This window comes from Nicotiana sylvestris, chromosome 8 (assembly GCF_000393655.2).
Source record: "Nicotiana sylvestris chromosome 8, ASM39365v2, whole genome shotgun sequence".
Classification (NCBI taxonomy): Eukaryota; Viridiplantae; Streptophyta; class Magnoliopsida; order Solanales; family Solanaceae; genus Nicotiana; species Nicotiana sylvestris.
In genome coordinates this window covers 40,091,585-40,099,685 of record NC_091064.1, presented here as the reverse complement: position 1 = coordinate 40,099,685, position 8,101 = coordinate 40,091,585, and positions in this window count along the sequence as shown.

Below are 8,101 nucleotides of genomic sequence, written 5' to 3'. Positions count from 1 at the left end.
ATGAAAAGGTAAAAAGGTTCTTTCGGCACTCAAGTGGGAACAAGCACTATGTGAATGGCCTAAAAAGTGCAGCCACCAATCTGATAACTCGCCAAGTGGTCTCAGTGGACAAAGGAAACAAGAACATTCACTCCTATTAATCATGAATCTCCACAAGTTGGCTGTATGAGATGAGTGAAGTCGCAACCATAGCATGAAGGATTGGTATATGCAAACTTCTCACCTCCGAATAAATTAAGTCAGCCGAACCTGGTCCGTGGTCTGCCAAACTCAAGTGTCACCTGTACATGAGTTCACAAAATGATAGAGGAGGGGGAGAAGGGATCACACACAATTTCTCAACACCAAGGACTCCACAGCAAAATGGTCTAGCTGAAAGAAAGAACGGAACTAAAAAATACTGCATGGATAGTGCTCATTGCCTATGGAATCGCCAAGAAATTCTGGGCAAAAGGAGTGAATACTGCTCTCTACTTTGAGAACAAGTGTCGCACCAGGTCCCTTATAAATCAAAACCCACTAGGAGCTGCCTAATGGAAGAAAATGCCTTGCTTTTGACAACAGGAAGGATCAGCTTGGGAATCTCAATGCAAAAAGACGAGCGAAGGAATCCTTCTGGGGTACAATCCAAAAAATAAGGCCACAAAGTCTCCAACAAAGGGCACACTAAATGGTAGGATGTGCTCATGGAGTATTCAACAAGACATTCCCCCTTTCCAAGAAAGAAACGGTGAGGATCAATATGATGAACCAATCCTATCTATGGGAAATATATGAGGCTTCAAATAGGGGGGTGATAAAGTGAGCAAGATGAAGGAGATTGGCGAAAGACAACGCAGCATCATCCTCCACATCTCACAAAGAACCTGGTACATTACCTACTATTACTGAAGCTGAAGGAAGAGTAAAGATGCAACTCATGGCACTGCACAAGCAGCAGAACACGAAGTGTGGGGAAATAAAATCAACCTCCACTTCTCCCTCTTCAATCGACTTCTGTCTCAAATTGGAAAACCAAAGGTTCCCATCTGTGTAACAAGTCAATTACTCCCTTTCACTTTAGAGATGGATAAGAATGTTGTCCTATGGAAAAGAAAAGTGCTTTTTGGAACGGTTCACCTGTCATGTTTCATGCCTCATCTTCTGGGAGACAAGGAAGCAAAACGGAATGGCCTCATCAACAACTGGAGAGAAATTTCAAAAAACAAGAGGATCAAACACATTGAAGGGTGAGATCTTCTTCTGAGGGTCAATATGAAGAAGGGATTGATCGGTGGAAAACATTGCAGAATAGAAGACCAAACTCCAAATATCTGCATCAAAGCCTCAAGCAGAGAGTATTCTGGATAAATCAAGGTGAAGATGGGGTCACAAAGAATCTAATGAAGAACCTGATCCTCCATCTGTTGGCTGTGTAAGACACCGTCAGGTAAAGGTAGCTAAAGTGTTTTCTGACCAAGCCTAACTTATATCAATACCGTTGTAGGTAAACACGCATGACGATCATAGAAGTTAAAGGTACAGTTATGAACTACGAGAGGGGAACTGCTAAAACCTTGTTCAAAAGATTGCTCTAGCATCAAGTTCCTATATCTTAGGTTAGTAGTAATGTGCTTAATTATGCATGCCCTTTCTAAACAAAATAAATAAATATTTTGTAATTCAGCTGCCACATCATCCGACTTTTCAACATTTGCATGTCATGTCTTGTCTTTCAAATCCTTTCATCCCCTCTGCACGGTAACACTTCCCCACAAACCTACCACCGTTTTCAGGACTATTCAGAGCCTGTTTCGCTCTCTACTCATCATTAGCCCTTCTTCCAATAAAACTTTCTTTCTCACGGCAAGCCATGAACATTCATCTCCTTTGTATAGCTAGGATCTTCTCCATATCTCTCTCTTTCACTCACTACGTGTCTACCAAGTACTCATCTAATGGCCATCGAACAATCGTCTCATTCTCCCGCCATTAACACCGCTCCCACTTCGTCATTATCCTTGAAATCATCCCTAGAGCGTCATTATTTCACGCCTTCTACCACCTTACCCACTCCTAGTTCCTCCTCCACTCCTATAGTTTTTCCATTTCTGATACCTTTTTACCACTATTTTGAGAATCCTATGTCTAGTCAATCGTACGATCTCATCAAAGACCACACATTAGGTTTTACTCCTCGAGTGTTAGAAGCCCCTGAGGATGATCCTGACCAGTATCTGAACTCCTCCATGTTGGACTCAGTGGCTCTCAAGGAGTCACCAGAAAAGGAAGCAGCTCATAACATCATGGCTATAGTTGATGAGAGTCTGATGAATGAAGGAGCATATCTCTATTCTAAGTACTAGGGGGAAGAAATTCCATTCATAGGAGATGTAAAAACCACAACACTTCTCGAGTCCTTGGCTCATGAGATATTCTTAGAAAAGCCTTCTGATGAACCTGACTCTCTTTCATGCAAACTCACTCTTGCACCTCATGTTCACTCCAATCTCTTAGAGTCTTCCTCCAAATCACCCACCACCAGGTCACTACAGCAGGAGAGTTTTGAATCCTCATTGCAGAAAAGTAAGAGGAGTGTCAAGATAAGGAAAAAGAGGAAAATAAATCCAAAGGATTTCTTCAAGGGTGTGTCAGTAAACCGGACAGACAAAGATGCTTCTAGGGAAACTGGTTCCTTAGTACAACAATCTATGACAGTTGAGGAAACTATTGAAGAACAGAAAGGGTCATCCGAGAAGTACAACAGCAAGTCTAAACGGAGTCCAACTAAGCTAGCCGTGTCTGAAGATAATACTGTGGGGATGGCAAGCTGGAAAGGAAAGTCTGTCGAAGGGTCTAGCCAACAACAAGGGGAAACTGGTAAGGAACCTAGTTCAACAAGGTCCATGACCTGTGATGGTGTTCTGTGGCAGCAGAGATTAAGAACTCAAAAAGTGTTGTGGGGTCGTACATTTGATCCAGCAATTTCGGAGATGGCAGGCATGAGACAAATTCTGGAGATTATGGAATTTCAACAATGGGAACACCTGTTTGAAGGGAGCACACCTCTGGTGTACGAAGATGCAGTACAAACCTTCTACGCATCTCTTTTCACTATTGAGGGGGATCACATCTGTGCGCTCGTAAATGGAGTGGACATTGTACTCGACGCTTCAACGTTGGGAAAGGTTCTCAGAATTCCGTGTGAAGGCGTGTCCTCAGTTAAGGGTGTCTGTGGAATAAACTTTCGGAGAGCTATCATGAAAGAGCAAGCTATTCAATGGGGGGACAGGTCCATAAGAAGGTATTGCTTCCTGAGTACCAGCTTCTTTTTGAACTGGTCAATAAAGTATTATTACCTCGCTCTAAGAGGCACTCTATTGCTACAAAATCGGATATGGTCCTAATGGAAGCGCTTGATGAGTTTGTCCCAATCAATTTGCCAACAATCATGATAGACCATATGCAGAAGGTGGAAAATTTTAAGGGTGGAAATCATGGGTTACCTTATGGCTTTCTCCTAACTTAGGTGTTCAGATTCTATAAGGTCCTCTTGAAAAATCCCAGAGTGGGCACACGCAAGCAGACCTTCTCTAAGACCACTCTAGAAGAATGTGAATGTATAAAAAAAGTTGGTGGAAGCATCTCGACCATTTCTCAGCTGATCAATGCTCAAAATGCATCCTCTGAGGAAATAAGAAGGTTGAGGGCTCGAATGCCATACTGGAAACTCAGCTCAGTCAAGCAGCTAAAGGACCTGATTTTGTACATGAGGAGGTTGTCGTCTGACAGAGGAAAATGAGAGACTTCGGGCTCAATTACTTGAATAGGCAGCCCTATGGGTTCGGTCACAATTCAATAAAATTTCCATTTTCCCCGCTATTGGAAACTGGGGTAGAATTTTGAGAAGGACCCTCAAAATTCCGAAGTCGATTCCAGCCATTTATCATTAACAGTCGTCAGGAGCAGCAGCCCGGTAAACTGGGACAGAATTTTGAGGAGGACCCTCAAAATTCCGAAGCAAGCGAAGTTGCAACTTTTGAACCACGTCGCAGTCGTCGGTTCATCTAAAAAAAATTATTCTTAATTATGCACTTATATTATGCTTTTACTAAATCATGCATGTCTGTAACCAAAATTTCTTTGTTTAGCAATGTTACCCCAATGATACGCACAGTATCACTGAAACAGAGCCGAGTAGGTCAAGAAAAGTCAGCGGGGATACGAACTAACCTTTCCCTTTACAAAACTCATGATTTTTCTTTGGATGCAGGCACCCAAGTTGGAAAATCATCGAATATACTATACACTCATACTGATCAGGAATACAACTCTCAGAACCGTCACCTACTCACAGTTGCTATACGCACATAATATCCCCAACAGCCACAATATCGAAATCAGATATCAGCTAAGAAAACTCTACTGCCACCTGCCTTTTATTTCTTGCATAAGGCTACCATTATGCATTCTGAGACGAAGCACTGTCTCCATCTACATTCTTTTCATTGCATAAGGCTACCATTATTCCTTCTGAGGCTAAGCACTATCTCCATCTGCATTCTTTGCATTGCATAAGGTTACCATTATGTCTTTCGAGGTTAAGCTCTACCTCCATCTGCATTCTTTGCATTGCATAAGGCTACCATTCTGCCTTCTGAGACTAAGCTCTGTCTCCATTTACATTCTTTGCATTGCATAAGATTACCATTCTGCCTTCCGAGGTTAACCTGTACCTCCATCTGCATTTCGTTGCATTGCATAAAGCTAGCATTCTGCCTTTCGAGACTAAGCCCTGTCTCTACCTGCATGGCTAAAATATCGCCACTTTATTTATGTCTTGCATGGCTGAAAGATCGCCACCTTCATCTACATCTTGCACGGCTGAAATATCGCCGCCTTTATTTTTATTGCATGGCTGAAATATCACCACTTTCTATCTTGCATCGGCTGAAATACCACCACCGCGTTTACATTTTTTGCATGGCTGAAATATCGCCACTTTCTATTTACATCTTTCATCGGCTGAAATACCGCCACCGCATTTACATGTTTTGCATTGGCTGAAAGATTGCCTCCTTCTACATCTCATGGGCTGAAAGATCGCCAAATTGTCCGAAGGCATCACTGTTTGGAGGCACCATTTTCTATTACTTGAAGAATAACTGTCTGAAAATGCTAGACTGGACCTGGTTCTTAAAACCATTGTTGTCTCTTCCTCCAAGCCTCCTTCCTTTCGTGTCCCCTAGGATCCTCCTAGTATCAAGCTATTTTTGCTCTAACATCTTGTGGCTGCTGTTTTACTTTTGTTTGCTTGTTGTTTTGATGGCATGTTGAACTTAACCATTACTGCTCCTGAATTGCTCAGTCCAATGTAAACATTAATAAAACAGCTCTTCATCTTTGCCTGTAAAATACTGTGTTCCTTTGGCTTCTCTTTTCTGTCATGTTATGTGCACATATGTGGCATGAGTTAGCTGTGTTAGACTTCTTTATGCTTATTACCTTCTTGTGCTCTTCTTCATACCTATACTTTTTAATGATGCCAAAAGGGGGGAAAGCACAGGTTGAGGGGGTAATATGCTTGTGTAAAGGTAAGGTTGATGGGGTAATATGAGGGGGTAATATGCTTGTGTAAAGGTGAGGGAAAAATCAAGTCTGAGATTGAGGGGGAACTAAAATCACAAAGAGGGAGATCTAAGATTAAGGGGGAATTGGCATCTCATCTGGTTATTTCTACTCTAAACAAATACTATCCATGTCTAAGTTTGTCATCATTAAAAAGGGGAAAATTGATGGGTTTTCAATGTCTTAGCCTTATGCTTATTATGTTTTGATGTTCTAAAAAACTTGTCATGAAGAACCAGATAGAGAACCTGGCCCACAGGATACATTTCATGCGAACTGGTCGAAGTCTGAAAATCAGCAAATGGATGAACGACCACAATGAAGAAAACATCAGGGACCTGGTGACCTAGTCCCTTAGGGTTCTCTGACACAAACAAGTCAGTGACTGTACGTAATCAATATAAAGAGGAACACAATACAGACCTGCTCCCTTAGGGTTCTCTGATAGAAGTACAAGTCAAGTACACAGCTGGAATGTAGCAGAAGAAAGTGATCATCTGGCAACTATCACAGAAGAGGAACACAACTAGGACCTAGTTCGTTGGTGTATCCTGACAGAAGTATAAAGTCCACTATCTAGCTGGAACGCAACTGCCCAGAAGTGGCTGTGCAGACAGTACAGTAGTCACTTCTCATTGGGAAGAAGCATACACCAAGAGTTGACATCACTATCCATTGTGCTATCTTATGTGATAAAACAACCTGGTACAAGACACACCATTCTTTGTGCATTCAGTGATATTCCCTCAAGAAGCAAAAGTATTCATCCGACATTGAAGTCACTGGTGTGTCAAGAACAAGAAGACACCTCCACTAAGGATCAGTTTCTAAATGAGTTTATGTACATCCATAGTTGAGTTGTAATCTTGTTATTTGTTCGTCATTGTAATTCCTAGTTTGATTTCTTAGAAGCGTTGTCTTAGGATCAAATCAAATTCGTAAACTTCTGAGTTTATGTTGTGACTAGGGATAGTCATAAGTTTAAATCCTTTGTAACTAGGAGAGTTATAGAGTGGCTTGTGATGGTTGCATCACAAGTTAGTTTGAAGTCTTTGCAATAGGGTGTTTGCAAAGTGGCTTGTAATAGGTAGATTACAAGTTAGTAGATGTAACGACCCGACCGGTCGTTTTGAGCTTTTGCACTTTGATCGCCTGTTCTCGGGCATGACTTGCCCCGTATGATGTATTATGACTGATGTAAATCGTTGGTTTTGGTTTTCGCGGAGATCGGTATGAATTTGAAAGAACAGTTTCAGTTGAAAGCTTTGAATTTGAAAGGTTTGACCAAGAGTTGACTTATTTGTATATGATTTCGGAATGGAATTTTTATGATTTGGTTAGCTTCGTTGGGTGATTTATGACTTAGGAGCGTGATCGGAATTGGTTTTGGAGGTCCGGTGTAGAATTTGGCTTGAATTGGCGAAATTAGTATTTTGGCGATTTCCGGTTGGTAGGTAAAATTTCGATCTGAGGGTCGGAATGGAATTCCGAGAGTTGCAATAGCTTCGTTGGGTCATTTGGGATGTGTGTGCAAAATTTCAGGTCATTTGGACGTGGTTTGGTAGGGTTTTTCATCGAATGCGTGTTTCGAAAGTTTTAGAAGAACTTAGGCTTGAATTCGATGTGAATTGACGGTTTTGGTGTTGTTCGAGGTGATTTGATGATTGGAACAAGTTTGAATGATGATTTAAGATGCGTTGGTGTGTTTGGTTGAGGTCATGGGGGCCTCGAGGTGGTTTCGGATAGCTAACGGGAAGAGTTTGGACTTGTGTTGTTGCAAATTTTCTGGTGCTTCAGGTATTTTCACACCTGCGGTTTGGGGACCCCAGGTGCGGTGTCGCAGATGCGGGTTGGGGGTCGCAGAAGTGGAAAAGTCAAGGATTTGTTGGGACCGCAAATGCGGATAGGGAGCCGCACCTGCGGAGCCGCAGATGCGGCCAAGCGGGACTTAATGAGGTTCCGCAGATGCAGAGTATCAACCGTCGGTACCGCAAAAGCGGCTATTTGACCGCAGGTGTGGTTATGGCTGGGCAGAAGGTATTTAAGTTCTTCTTCGCGAATTTTGAAGGGTTTCTCATTTCTAACTTCGGACTTGGAGAATTTTGGACGATTTTGAAGAGGGATTTCAAGGAGCTTCAATAAGGTAAGGATTTTTGGACCTAAAACACAATCCTATGGCGTTATTACATGAATTAAGACCGGAAATTTTAGAAAATCATGGACTAAAAATGGAGGTTAGGGCTTGAACTTAAGAGAGCTAAGATTAGGGATTTGAGGGGTCAATTGAACTCCGATTCTTGTGATTTTTATATGTATGAATTCGTGGCGAGATAAGGAATCTAATGATGTAAAAAATTCTGAGTTTCGAGAAATGGGCCCGGGGCTCGGATTTTGCCAATTTCGGAATTTTTGATATTTTTCAACTGTTTTCGATTGGGTATTCTTCCCTTAGCCTATTGTGACGTATTCGTTGTGGTTTTGGTCAGATTCGACG